A 14,726-nucleotide genomic window follows, 5' to 3' on the forward strand; every position below is an offset into this window, starting at 1 on the left:
TTCTTTATTGGAGTCCAGCTGTGTTTAATTAAACTGATTGGATTTGATTAGGAAAGGCACACACCTGTCTATATAAGACCTTACAGCTCACAGTGCATGTCAGAGCAAATGAGAATCATGAGGTGGTAGGAACTGCCCAAGGAGCTCAGAGACAGAATTGTGGCAAGGCACAGATCTGGCCAAGGTTACAAAAGAATTTCTGCAGCACTCAAGGTTCCTCAGAGCACAATGGCCTCCATAATCCTCAAATGGAAGAAGTTTGGGACGACCACAACTCTTCCTAGACCTGGCCGTCCAGCCAAACTGAGCAATGGTGGGAGAAGAGCCTTGGTGAGAGAGGTAAAGAAGAACCCAAAGATCACTGTGGCTGAGCTCCAGAGATGCAGTCGGGAGATAGGAGAAAGTTCCACAAAGTCAACTATCACTGCAGCCCTCCACCAGTCGGGGCTTTATGGCAGAGTGGCCCGACGGAAGCCTCTCCTCAGTGCAAGACACATGAAAGCCCGCACAGAGTTTGAAAAAACACATGAAGGACTCCCAGACTATGAGAAATAAGATTCTCTGGTCTGATGAAACCAAGATTGAACTTTTTGGTGTTAATTCTAAGCGGTATGTGTGGAGAAAAGCAGGCACTGCTCATCACCTGCCCAATACAATCCCTACAGTGAAACGTGGTGGGAGCATCATGTTGTGGGGGTGTTTTTCAGCTGCAGGGACAGGACGACTGGTTGCAATTGAAGGAGGGATGAATGCGGCCAAGTACAGAGATATCCTGGAGGAAAACCTCTTCCAGAGTGCTCAGGACCTCAGACTGGGCCAAAGGTTCACCTTTCAACAGGACAATGACCCTAAGCACACAGCTAAAATAACAAAGGAGTGGCTTCAGAACAACTCTGTGACCGTTCTTGACTGGCCCAGCCAGAGTCCTGACCTAAACCCAATTGAGGATCTCTGGAGAGACCTCAGAATGTCTGTCCACAAACGTTCACCATCCAACCTGACAGAACGGGAGAGGATCTGCAAGGAAGAATGGCAGAGGATCCCCAAATCCAGGTGTGAAAAACGTGTTGCATCATTCCCAAGAAGACTCATGGCTGTACCAGCTGAAAAGGGTGCTTCCACTCAATACTGAGCACAGGGTCTGAGTACTTCTGACCATGTGATATTTCAGTTTTTCTTTTTTAATAATTTAGCAAAAAATTCTACTTTCTGTTTTTTTCTGTCAAGATGGGGTGCTGAGTGTACATTAATGAGAAATAAAATTAACTTTTTTGATTTTGGCAAATGGCTGCAATGACACAGAGAGTGAAAAATTTCAAGGGGTCTGAATGTGCTTTTAAGTGTGTGTGTGTGTGTATGTGTGTGTAGGTGTGTGTGTGTGTGTGTGTAATATTTTGTTTTACTGTGTCATGTACTTTTTTGTAACATTGTAATGTTGTGATGTTTTTATTGTGACCTGCTAAGGGACTGCAGATGGAAATTAGCATAAAAGCTAACTCTGGTGCAATGCATCAAATGGAAACATTCATGTTTAATATTGTACACGGTCTATTTTTAAATAAACTGATAATAATAATAAGATGCTAAGCTGTACAGGAATTGTAAAAAAAGTTTTTTTTAATATATGTACAAGGTGTTGGCACTCCCACTATGCAGTTCTCCAACATTGTTGCATGTTGGAACAGTTCACTCATGACTCTAAGATTTTCTCAGAAATCCTACTTTGTGACAGTGGTTATGCACAGACAAACTTCTTGTTCACCCCTTATCTTTATCCAGTCAGACCTGAGCAACAGCACGACAACCAAGCTCATATCTACACTGGAGGGCTAGTAGAGCGCATGCTTGGTATCTGTAAATATCGTTTCCATTGTCCCAGGGATATTTATATTTTGAACCAAGAAGATGCTATGCTGTCATTGTGGCGATGGCACTGCTTCATAATTACCTCGGACAGCATGGCTGCCCAGACCCACCAACTGAATATTGCAATGACCCACATGTTCCCATGGCAGAAGTCACCAACTACAAAATTGGACACACTTACAGAGACACTTTTGCTTTGCAGCACTTTTCAGAAAAATGTGTTGTGTTTGCATTATTTTGTTTTATGTATTACATTTGTTGTTTTCTGCATAATGTATCCTAGTTTGACAATGGTGAAGATGAAGAGATGGAGATGGCTCATTGCTTCATAAATGTTGGCTGAACTGTGATTCTATTGTAATGTTTTTAATTCATAAAAGGCACAAAAAACATTGACATATTACTGCTGCAGTACCTTTTATGATTCTGTGGTAGCATCAGCCATCATGTATGGAGTGGTCTGCTGGAGTAGCAGAATCACGGCTGCAGACAGGAAGAGACTAAACAAACTGGCAAAGAAAGCCAGCTCTGTCCTGGGCTGCCCCCTTGATCCTGTGGAGGTGGTGGGAGACAGAAGGATGATGACAAAGCTGTTGTCTATCATGGAGGACACCTCCCACCCCCTGCAGGAAACAGTAAGATCACTGGGCAGCTCCTTCAGTGACAGACTGCTTCACCCGCGGTGTCTAAAGGAGAGATACCACAGGTCCTTCCTTCCTGCTGCAGTCAGACTTTACAATCAAGCTCCCAGTAGTTCAGTTCACCCACTAACTGTGCAATAAAAATGTCAATAATGATGTTGTGCAATTTCATAGAAATTTTGCTGTAAATATTGTATTTTTCTTCTTGAAGGAGAAAATATTTGTATCTATGAACTGTGTGCTGCTCTTTTTTTATTTAATTTGTTTTTCTGTTTGCTGCTGTTACACTGTAAATTTCCCTCTGCATGATCAATAAAGGTTTAACCTATCTATCTATCTATCTATCTATCTATCTATCTATCTATCTATCTATCTATCTATCTATCAACATTGTAGATTAATACTGCAGATTAACACTTTTGTGCCTACGACATAATTCCACATGTATTCTTTTATAGTTTTGATATCTTCTGCATTAACGAACAATGTAGAAAATAATGAAATAATAGTGTGTGTGTGTGTGTGTGTGGGGGGGGGGGGTCTTTTGATAAGTTCTTTTTTCATTGTGACTATGTGCAATGCACTTTGGTCTCCTGTCCTAATTTTTTGAGTTTTGATCCATCCAGCTCAGACAGGCAACATCTTCTTCCGTGAGGCGTGCAGGAAGGCAGTAACTCATTGGTTTTCAGAGCATCCAGCCCACTTACAACAACCTTAAAAGCAGGAGTTATTCAATCAAGAGCTGAAAAACAGAAAGACAGACTGTGGAGACATATGTGACTGAGATTAATTTACTGAAAAGAGGCACAGTATGGGACCTTTAAAGGAATAATCTGATATGATCTGATGAATTTGGATGCATGGATTTTTTTTGCTGTTCTGTGCTCTGTATTTTTTTCCAGCCTGTGTTGTCCTTTGTCAGTCACATGCTTGAATAATCCTATATGCACTATCTGTTGTTGTGTAAAGGTCCATGCTTCATTTTGATGAGGGTGCATGTCTTTTCTACCATGACAGTTGAGGTTGGGGTTTGGGAATTAATGTGTTACATTATGAGTATTTCAAAATATGAATCCACCATGTTTATTAGTAACCCCTGCTAAACCCATGACTAATTCCATTACACTATATATTTGGGATCACTGTCTGTGCTGCCTCAGCTTCAACTGTGTTGTATGCTATGGTAAAGTGAAAATCATCACTGGAATGGGTTCTACCTTGAAGCCAAGCTCTTAAAAGGGTGATAAAGTTCTTAGGCTTCTGTTCTCCCCAGGAGCTTGTCATAAACCCAGCGTTTCTCTTTTTGAACGGCCTCCTCCTCCTCATCCTCTCCTCCAGCAAGTAGAGCAATCACTGAATTCCCTTGATCCTGTTACATTTCCAACATGTTATTTCCTTCTCTGGGTGTGAGATCGTATTGCACCGATTGCCTGCGTGATCATCATCAGACTTACAATGTCTGATGCATCTGAATGTCACTTGTCCTATTTATAATCCTTTTTAAAATGCATTTCTCTGTTTTTATCTGGAGATGAATAAGAGCGGGCACCGAGGAACAACACATAAATAATACATTATTTAGGCCTCTCTATTATTATGACTGATACATTTTATGACATGCAGGAGGTCAGTGTGTGTCATTACCACTTTTTGCATTTAAGACTTTATAAAATTATTTCACCATATAAAGCAGTGTATTGAATAATACAGATATTTGTAAGGTTGTTGTATGAAGACTCTTGTGTTGACTCTTGCAGTCAACGGCAGAACATTTACCGGCTTTGCTTGTGCTTGAGACATCTTTGAGTTGTCCAGGGCAGACAAACTTAGTGAACAGCTGTTTAATAGGTAAGTTCTACTGAAATTTAAACTTAAAATGCTTATAATGAATTTTAAACAATTGTTAGAAACTCATCTGACTTTTATTAACATCAATTTATAGATGGCAAACAATTTTTTCATAAATACCTAAGAATGTCTGATGATTTAACAATAAATGTGTCTATGATTATTATTAAAATATAGTATTATTAAGAGTATCATCAGGAAACGAAGGGTGCCAGGAATACCTGTGTTGGCCGTGCTCACTGTTGGCTCATCCTAGCTGAAGATGATTAGCTACAACATTACATGGAATTATTTCTATTAGAAAACTGTGCTGGGCTGGTGCATAGATTTTTCTCCTCCTCTTCATTTTCTTTCTCCGTGTTCCCTCTCTCCTGTGAAAGCAGTGAAGGAGCTTCCCTCTGCCTCTATCCCTATCGTCTCTCTACCACCCACACACAGCCCAGCTCAGCTGGTTTCAGACTGGGAGTTGACATTCCGAGAAACCATTAAAAGTGCTCATTATTGGGAGAGAAAAGGAGGGCAGAAATCAAAGAGATAGACACTTATTCACTGTTGGAGTTCCCTGATCTGTTCTGCACTCATTCCCCAGCTTCTCTGCATTTCTATTTTGATTCCTCTGTCTCTTTCATTCTTTCTGTCCTTTCATTTTCCCCCCTCTTTGTTCTGCAGCCTCAATTAAACTTTACCCTCCGGCTCTTTTACACCGCTGTCAATATATATATATATATATATATATATATATATATATATATATATATATATATATATAATGTTTTGTCTCCTTAAAATACACAACAGATAAATCATGTCAAGTGAAAATATCTTGACTGTTAAAATGCATTGTATTTTTAGAAGTAATGAATATAATATTTGTTGATGTTTTACTATAGGTTACACTGAAGATATCATCCAGTTTTCTATTATGAAAGAGCTGTGGTTTCACTGGATTTTCAGAAGGTTAGCCAACTCGAACAAATAATGCTTTTTTAATGTCAGAACAGAATCCATGTAAAAAGTCCAAAATGCAGACTGACCTTAAAGCTGCAAGTTCTTCAGTTAATAGTATTTCCATCCATTAGCTATACATCACTTAATCCTCATTAGGGTCATGGGGGGACATCATATTATGGATACAGATAACATGACAAAGAACCCTTTATTTGAAAAGCAGGTGTTTTGCCCCATTTACATGTCCATCATGTGTGTGGCTTTCCAGGCCTCTTATGTAACAGACCAACCATCCATTTTCTGTACACCACTTTATCCTCATTAGGGTCATGGGAGGCTCAAGTCTATCCCAGTTGACTGAGGGTGAGGGACAGTCTATCACAGGACTATTTAATGAAGGGAGCAAATTCATTTATGAAGACATATACAGTGCCTATCATAAGTATTCACCCCCTTTGATGTTTTACCCTTTTATTGCTTTCATAAATCAATCATGGTCAATAAAATTTAGCTTTTTTGACAAAAAAAATATTGGAAAAAACTCTTTAATGTCAAATTGAAAACAGATTTCTATAAAGTAATGTTAATGAAAGAAAATTATATAAATGAAAATAATTGTTTGCATAATTAGTCACCCCCTACAAGTCAGTATTTAGTAGATGCACCTTTGGCTGCAATCACAGCAGTGAGTCTGTGTGGATAGGTCTCAATCAGTCTTGCACATCAGCCCACTTCAATTTTGCTCCATTCTTCTTTGCAAAACTGCTCAAGCTCTGTCAGGTTGTGCGGGTATCGGGCATGAACAGCCCTTTTCAAGTCCAGCCACAAATTCTCTATAGGATTGAGGTCTGGGCTTTGACTCGGCCACTCCAGAACATTTACCTGGTTCTTTTTTAACCATTCCTGTGTAGCTTTTGCAGTATGTTTTGGATCATTGTCTTGCTGGAAAATAAATCTTCTCCCAAGACGTAGTTCTCTTGCAGACTGAAAAAGTTTGTCCCCCAGGATTTCAGTGTATTTCGCAGCATTCATTCTGCCCTCTATCTTTACAAGCCTTCCAGGTCCAGTTGCTGAGAAACATCCCCACAGCATGATGCTGCCACCACCATGCTTCACAGTGGGGGTGGTGTGTTTTTGGTGATGTGCAGTGTTTGGTTTCCGCCAAACATGACGTCTTGTCTGATGGCCAAAAAGCTCAATTTTGGTCTCATCAGACCAAAGAATCTTCTTCCACTTGACCATGGAGTCTTCTACGTGCTTTTTGGCAAACTCTAGTCCAGATCTAATATGACTTTTCTTCAACAGTGGCTTTCTCATTGCCACTCTCCCATAAAGCTTTGACCGGTGAAGAACCCGGGCAGCAGTTGCTACATGCACAGTCTCTCCCATCTCAGCAGCTGAAGCTTGTAACTCCTTCAGAGTAGTTGTAGGGGTCTTGGTGGCTTCTCTCACTAGTCTCCTACTTGCACGGTCACTCAGTTTACGAGGGCGTCCTGATCTAGGCAGATTCACACAAGTGCCATATTCCTTCCATTTCTTGATAATTGATTTCACTGAACTCCGGGGGATGTTCAGTGCCTCGGAAATTTTTTTGTAACCATCCCCTGAATTGTACTTCTCAATAACCCTTTCCCTGAGTTGCTTAGAGTGTTCTTCTGTCTTCATGGTGTAATGGTAGCCAGGAATACTGATCAACCGCTCTCTGGACCCTTCAGACAGGTGTTTTACAACTCAGTCACTTGAAACACACCCACACCACTCAGGTGATCTTCATTTCACTAATTGTGAGACTATTGGCAACAATTTGATGGACCTCTATTGAATTAGACCATTAAATTAAAAAGGGGGTGAATAATTATGCCAACAATTATTTTTATTTATATAATTTTCTTTCATTAACATTACTTTATAGAAATCTGTTTTCAATTTGATATTAAAGAGTTTTTCCAATAAATTTTTGTGTTAAGAGAGCCAAATTTTATTGACCATGATTGATTTATGAAAGCAATAAAAGGGCAAAACATCAAAGGGGGTGAATACTTATGATAGGCACTGTACATATACCATGTCAGTACTGAAGTCCCGCTTAGGTTAAACTTATAAAAACTCATCTATGTGAGTCAAATTTACATATGTCCATGTTTTCATTAAAATAATTCATCTCCACCTTAAAAGGGCTTAAATGTAAACTGTTGCTTTCTCTAGATGTTATGGCCTCTGCATCTAATGCCACATAGTGGCAGTTTCTCCTCTCATCTCTCTCCAGGTGGGTGTGAGCTTGGTGTGTGGCGCTCTGAACAGCTGCTGCTCATTGGTAGTCACAGGCAGGTGGGAAAAATCAGCAAATACCATCTTCTCTTCACCATATAAGCGGGGCACTGCCTTCACTAGTCGCCAGACCAATGTACAACCCAGTTACTGTTTTTGCTCCTGGTTCTTGGTCCAACTCTTCAGCCTACTCTTGTACTGACCCTGTTTTCCTGTCTCCCAGTTCAGATCCTGCCTGCCTGTGGTTCAGCTTCATTGACTGCCGTCCTCCTATTCTGGATTACGTCCAGTATGTCTTTCTGCCACTCACCTCTGCTGCCCCGGCTCATCCCCATCTCTGCTCCAGCCGCACACTGGAATGCCATCCTGCACTCACCTCTGCAGTACTCTCTCTCTCTCTCTTGTCATAAATATTATTGTATTGCATCTTCTATGGCTAGTTGTCATTGCCTGCACTTGAGTCTCTGCTTCAGGAACATAACTTTGGAATGTGCAGATCGCTCTTAACTAGCGCCACTCGCTGTCCCACAGTACCAGCTCACTTGTGTCACCATACTGACACCATACTCTACTTTACACAGGACAAGTTGTAATATTGGAGCAATTCAGTCATGTTCAAACCCAAAATGGCCTCTGAGAAACAAGAATGATATCGATCCCCTTTCCTGCAAATTGACAGATGTAGTTTGGTTGTTCTGTTACATATGAAGTCTGGAAGCGTGCATATATGATAGACATGTAAGTGAGGCAAAAAAATAAATAAATAAAGATGTTCTTCATCATATTATCTATATCTAACTAGTTATCTCAATAAATGTGATCATGAGATCCTATGATATGACTTTTATGAGCATTATCATTACCTCCACATTGCTCTGATTTATACTGGATATTGTTAAACATATTAGTTGTGTTTCAGGTGAGAGAAAATTACTCTTTGATGTGTTTACTTCTTTCTTTTCTTTTTTATGTTTCAATCTAATGCCATTTTTACTGTAAGAAGACAGTAGAGCAGCTTGCTCATGGCAGTGATGGCTCAACTAACCCTATCAGTCACATGACTTTCATTTCTTCCAGTACAGTGTTTAATCAAGAGTCTCCCAAACCAATTCTGCTGCAGGGCTTTATTCTTTTGTCTATTTCTGCTATTTTTCCTTGTTTATAAACTATATCACATCTCATTCCCAATATTGTGGCCAACTTTTTCACTTCTAGGCTTCTCATCTGGTCATTCAGAAAGACAGGACATTAGGTCCCCACAACAGTAGCCGCCACCAGATCTCTCTCTCTCTCACACACACACACACACACAGTCTCGCGTAACTCATTTGAAGGGCCCGCTGTCTCTTTGCCCAATTGTGGGGTCCACCCTTTCCAGTGATGCTAGACCTTTGTAAAAAATCAGACAAGGTAAAAAAAAAATCTAAATCATAAATATCACTTCAAATTAACAAAATTCACAACTTTTGTCTCCACACTAGTTTTTTTTTGTCACATCTGGGGTCCGTTTTTGACATTTAGGACTTATGAGGTCTTTTTTCACACACACATGTACTTCTATACATTTTACATCTTAATGGGGACACATTTACAATCTATGAAAATGAATTACATTACTTGGTGTTAATTTTTGTCCAAACATGCTACAGGACTGAATCAGGATTTACACTGTAATTTACATTCTGTACATTCTGTATCTTGTCTCTTTTCACTCTAAAATACTATTATGATCTGTTGTTAAAGACAAATGAATGCAAAAAGCAGTATTAATTCAGTATTATTTTAATGACAACTACAACCTAATATAACTTTCTTGAGACAATTTTAGGTGTTCGACTTGAGAGGAACTTGATGAATATCTAAAGCCAGAATTCACTGATGAGAAGCTGGAACAGGAGCGAGAGAGAACAAGAGAGAAAAAGAACAAGACAGAGAGTGAGGAGACACAAAGAGACAATGAGACACAGACAGAGAACGAGAGACGGAGAGAGAATGAGACAGACAAGACACAGAGAACTAGACATCGAGACAGAACGAGACAGAGACAAGGAGACAGAGAGAGACAAGGAGACAGAGAGAGACAAGGAGACAGGGAGAGACAAGGAGACAGGGAGAGACAAGGAGACAGAGAGAGACAAGGAGACAGAGAGAGACAAGGAGACAGAGAGAGACAAGGAGACAGGGAGAGACAAGGAGACAGAGACAGAAAGATGAGACAGAGAGATGAGACAGAGACAGAACCAGACATAGAAAGAGAATGAGACGGAGACAGACAACGAAACACAGAGACATAACATGACATAACCCTAACTAATGAACAAAACTTCGCTGGCTTATGGAACATCCCACAACAAACAAAACATTCTCTGAACAGGAAGTTAGCCATTTTAAGGCACTAAGGTGGCTGCTCTGTTGACTCCATCATTTGTTTGTGTTTGTAAAATCAACTGTGCAGATAGTGTTACCTGGCAGGTATACTTTGAAAAAATAGAAACCACACACTGCTCACATCATGTAGCCATTCACTGTAGTTTTCTTCTGATGGCAGAAATGCGATTTTTGATAAAGTATTTTACTGCTTTCCAGTCTCTGTTTCCTAGTGCTTGAGGTTCTGCAGTAATACAGCGCTCACAGTCCACTTTTCCGGGTACTTGGCTTCTCACTATGAATTTCCTTAAATGTCTGTCAACTGCAGCAGATTCCTCTGGTGTCCAGCTTCTTTTGACAGCAGATTGTTTACCTAAAGAGGCAAAAAAAGACATATGTATATTTTTCATATAATAGAAGGAAAATATCTTCAATGTGGTCCAAGAACTGTAGCAAAATGAGGACAAATCTGGACACAATTTTCAAAAGCTTAATCTCAATTTCAGACAAAACTGAATATCTGAAGGGTTAATCAAGGCACCACTGCATTATTGCTACTAGTGTTGCTTTCGTCAACAAAATTATGACTAAATATTGTTGTCAACAAACCTTGATCACATGACAAAAACGAGGTGAGACGCAATGTAAATGCTGGTCATGTGACAATAACTGTAATTAAATATATAATGCAATATTGTTGACCAATAAAAACAAGACTAAATTTGGTTTACAAAATTAGAACTTTTTTGTTGTTGTTCTTTGTGACAACCAGTCTTAAAATAACACACACACACACACGAGGTTACAGCTTATGTAGTTGCTGCTGAGACTGCTGATTATGTGATTCAGTAGTTGGCATAATTCAGTACTGTCTGTACTTTTCTGTTAACGAATTCCACTGTATACAGCCAGTGTTTCCCATCCCATTATATTTCTCCCAAGGTCCAAACCATTTGTAGTGTTGTTATATCTTTTAAAGTTTCTATGATTCAAAATCTGACTTCAGTTTACAAGCAATAACAGTCACAAACACACATTTTATTTGCACTGTTTAGTATATGTTGTTGTGGCTCCAGCATTCATGCACCTTGTTTCTCTTTATATTAAACTTGAATTGTTTTCTGGCATTTTCATGGTGCTATTTTATTTATTTATTTTATTTAAATTTGTGTGTGTGCACTAACATGTTTGGTTGATGAAAAATAAAATATAAATATATTGTAAATTCAAATCAGAGCGTCTTTCATGTCTGGAAGTGATATATTGTTGAGTCTATAAGGTAACAATAATATAACAAAAAGATAATTTTGAATTTTGAATTGTGCAATGGTTTTGGCTAAAAGAAAATTTGGTTTTGTCTATACTACTTGGTATGTATACTATATTAACTTGGTTGAAAATAATTGCATTACTGAAAAGAGACTTAAATACAAATTTCATTGACTAAAACTACACTAAATTGTCATCAGTTTTTGTCGATTAAAACTAGAATAATAGTCACAGATAATTCTCACCAAAGCAAGACTAAAATGCTCAGACTTTTAGTCAACTAAAACTTGATTAGACTAATAAAATGAGTATGAATTTGACTAAAACTAATAAAAACTACAATGACAGCTTGACACACAGACTAGACTAAAACTAAAGTTGAAACAGGCTGCCAAAAACAACACCAGTTGTTATTGTTGCAAAAACCATGTGAATCATATCTATCAAGGAGATTGCAAACCTTACCTCTCTTTTTTGTTGACACCATCTGCTTTTGGGCAGATGATGAGGTACATTCTTGTAGGGATGCCACACCATCATCATCTGAGTCCCCGCCTTGTGCCACACTGGCTTCTGGGTACAGAAAAAATAGAGTATACATAGATGTAGATAGGGTCAGAATTTGATGTGAGCAACATAACAGCAGAGATCCATCATGCCTTGTTTTGATATTTAAGGCTGTTGATGTAATGGTATACGAGATATTTTTTTTTGGCACACTTTGGGCCCCTTAGTACCAGCTGGTTTAAACACTACATCCTGCCTAAGTACTGCTGCTGACCGTGTCAATCTCTTTAGGACCACAGCATACCATCTTCTGAATGACATGTCCAGTATGATAATGCTCCCTGTCACAAAGTCATAACTGATAATCTGAAACTGGTTTCTTGAACATGAGTTTGACAATGAGTATTCTGGACTCGGATGTCCTCCACATATACCAAATCTCAGTCCAGTAGAGCACCTTTGGGATGAGGTGGAACATCAGATTGACATCACAGATGTGAAGCTGGCAAATCTGCAGACATTGTGTGATGCCATCATGTCAAAGTGGAGCAACATATCTGAAAAATGTTTCCAACACCTTGTTGAATTCATGACACCAAGAATTAAAAGGGGTATACTCTGACCTAGGCCAGTTTATACCTGCTGACACACAATATGAGACTACATCAATCAAATGAATTTTATCTTGATTTTGGCACAATCAATGAAGTTAAATCAAGTATTTTAGGCAAAATAAGGTTACACAGTGGAGTAAGTGGTTAGCACTGCTGCCTTGCAGCTAGAAGATCCCAGGTTTTCATCCTGGCCTGGGCCTGGGATCTTTCTGTGTGGAGTTTGCATGTTCTCCCTGTGCAACTGTGGGTCTTCTCCAGGGTATCCAGCTTCCTCCCATCGTCTAAAAACATGCTGAGGTTAACTGGTGATTCTAAATCATTTATAGGTGTGAATGTGACTGTGATTGTTTGTCTCTGTGTGTAGTCTTGTCATACACTGTTACCTGTTCAGGTGAACTTTCACCCTAAGTCAGCTGGGATAAGTTCCAGCCTCCCATGACCCTAATGAGGATTATGTGGTGTATAGATAATAGATGGATGGACTTTAGGTGAAATATACTATGAGATATTATGCCAATGTAATGGTTTATTTCTGGAGCTCAAATCAAGCCAATTGTAATTTAAGCACAATACAAAGGTCATTTAAATAGATATTATACTGAAATCAGTTGTACAGTAACAACTGAAATTAACAACAGCAAATGTTGATGTTCTTTGATAATGTTTTGCTGACAGCATAATTTTATCTTAGTATGCAATTCAGTTTTTCCATTGATTTGAAACTTTAATTGTAATTAGTTCAAAGACATTTTAGTAAGAATAATGACTTGCTTGCTAAGCATACCTCTTCATAAAAAAAGAACAATTAAGAGCTTAGCATACTTAATCTCTTTGCGTCAACAAGTGTAAACAGGCCTAGGCAGAATATACCCCGGGGTATACTTTGGCCTAGACCAGTTTGTATTTTGTGATCGTGGAGTTAATCTGGCCAGTTACACCAGTAGTTGTACCTAATAAAGTAACTGCTAAATGTATGTATTATTAAAGTAAATCAAAGCTTACCTGTCATTTTTGCTGACACCGCTTCGTTTTGAGCAGATGATGAGGTACATTCAAATAGGGGTGGCACACTGTCCTCATCTTCTAAATCCTCTCCTTGTGGCACACCGCCTTCTGGGTACAGAAAACATTATATATATACATATAATGTTTGCTTCATTTTTTTTACTTAAAATATGAAGCAATTGTCAGTAAAGCAAAGTCTGGCTTTGAATGAGGGGAAATGATTTGAAATTATGCTGACTTTATAACCCCTTATTGCAGAATTATGAATAAAATATGAAGCTAGATGTTATTCCTCTTTCATTTCAGAAATAGTGGTTTGCTAGTCATGGACGGTGGTTAGCTTAGTGGCTCCATCCTTGAACCAGAGCATTCTAAACTACTCTTAATATTCATTTGAATGAAGCCGTTCAAAGCTCAGATTATAGTTAAAACAAAACTATTTAAGCACTATTATGATGGCTACTTGGGTTTTTAGTAGGTAAAGTAGATTGTTTGTTTTATTTCTAAAACATCTGTGAACTGGCATTGACATTTTGATTTATATCTGGAGTATATAACAGTTTTCCATGGTTGTAAACTTGATAAGGACACCACAATCAACAGAATTCTCATCTGTACTGACTAGCATAGCAGAGAAGACACAAAATCTTAACTAGATTGGCATATCTGAAAGTGGTCAATAAGTAAGAAAATCTGCAGCCATTCTATAATGCTAATAAAATGTACATACAGTGTTTAAATAAATACTAATTTTGGATAAAAGATCAAATAATTAAAGTAAAAAATTATATTACCTTCCATGTCCTCTTGTGAACAAGTCTCCATGGCAACAGTCTCTGAAATTGATAGCATATAAATGTATTGGAAAACTGAAACTGTTGTGATCAAGATGACAAGAGCATATAAAAGTACTACCTAAATAGTTGGACTGTTAATATAGTGACTAGAAATGTGTAGTTCCAATCAAAATATAAGCCCCTTGAACTTGCCCTCCTTATTAGTGTGTTAAGATCAAATACTTGCTAAAATGTAGGATTTACAGATTTAAATGTGATTTTTCACGTTTCTTTCATTAAATCTTAATCAGGCTGAATACCATTCACATCAAGATGAATCTCATCCAAACTCTTCCCTTTGTATTCTCCTAGCCGTCCCTGTTCCAACGCCAGGAGGACTTTGCTTATCTTCGCTAGCTGGAGGGTGCCCTCTGGAAGACGGTAGTGCTTTCTGTGGACGGCTATGTTATGTCCAAGGAAATCTGCAAGCTGGTCGAGCTCTGTTGTCTTCAGATTCAAAACAGTTGAGAGGGTAGCAATGTGCTTTCTGAGTTTTGTTGAAGTTAGTGCTTCTGGAGTTTTGATGCCATCACAGTCATTCACAAACTGCCTGATGC

General features: G+C 38.7%; 1 long non-coding RNA gene across 3 annotated transcripts; it reads right to left on the minus strand.

Annotated features, from left to right (window-relative positions):
- Positions 1 to 10,168: 10,168 nt before the first annotated feature.
- Positions 10,169 to 14,585, minus strand: LOC127535690 (uncharacterized). 3 transcript variants are annotated; one of them, XR_007944546.1, is made up of 5 exons: positions 14,430 to 14,585; positions 14,128 to 14,169; positions 13,331 to 13,438; positions 11,673 to 11,780; positions 10,169 to 10,311 (listed from the first exon to the last, which is right to left on the minus strand). It is a non-coding gene; the product is annotated as an uncharacterized LOC127535690 (long non-coding RNA). The 3 variants fall into 3 exon arrangements; XR_007944544.1 differs by having other exon boundaries at positions 13,331 to 13,441; XR_007944545.1 differs by lacking the exon at positions 14,430 to 14,585 and having other exon boundaries at positions 14,128 to 14,368.
- Positions 14,586 to 14,726: the final 141 nt, after the last annotated feature.

Source organism: Acanthochromis polyacanthus, chromosome 10 (genome assembly GCF_021347895.1).
Source record: "Acanthochromis polyacanthus isolate Apoly-LR-REF ecotype Palm Island chromosome 10, KAUST_Apoly_ChrSc, whole genome shotgun sequence".
Classification (NCBI taxonomy): Eukaryota; Metazoa; Chordata; class Actinopteri; family Pomacentridae; genus Acanthochromis; species Acanthochromis polyacanthus.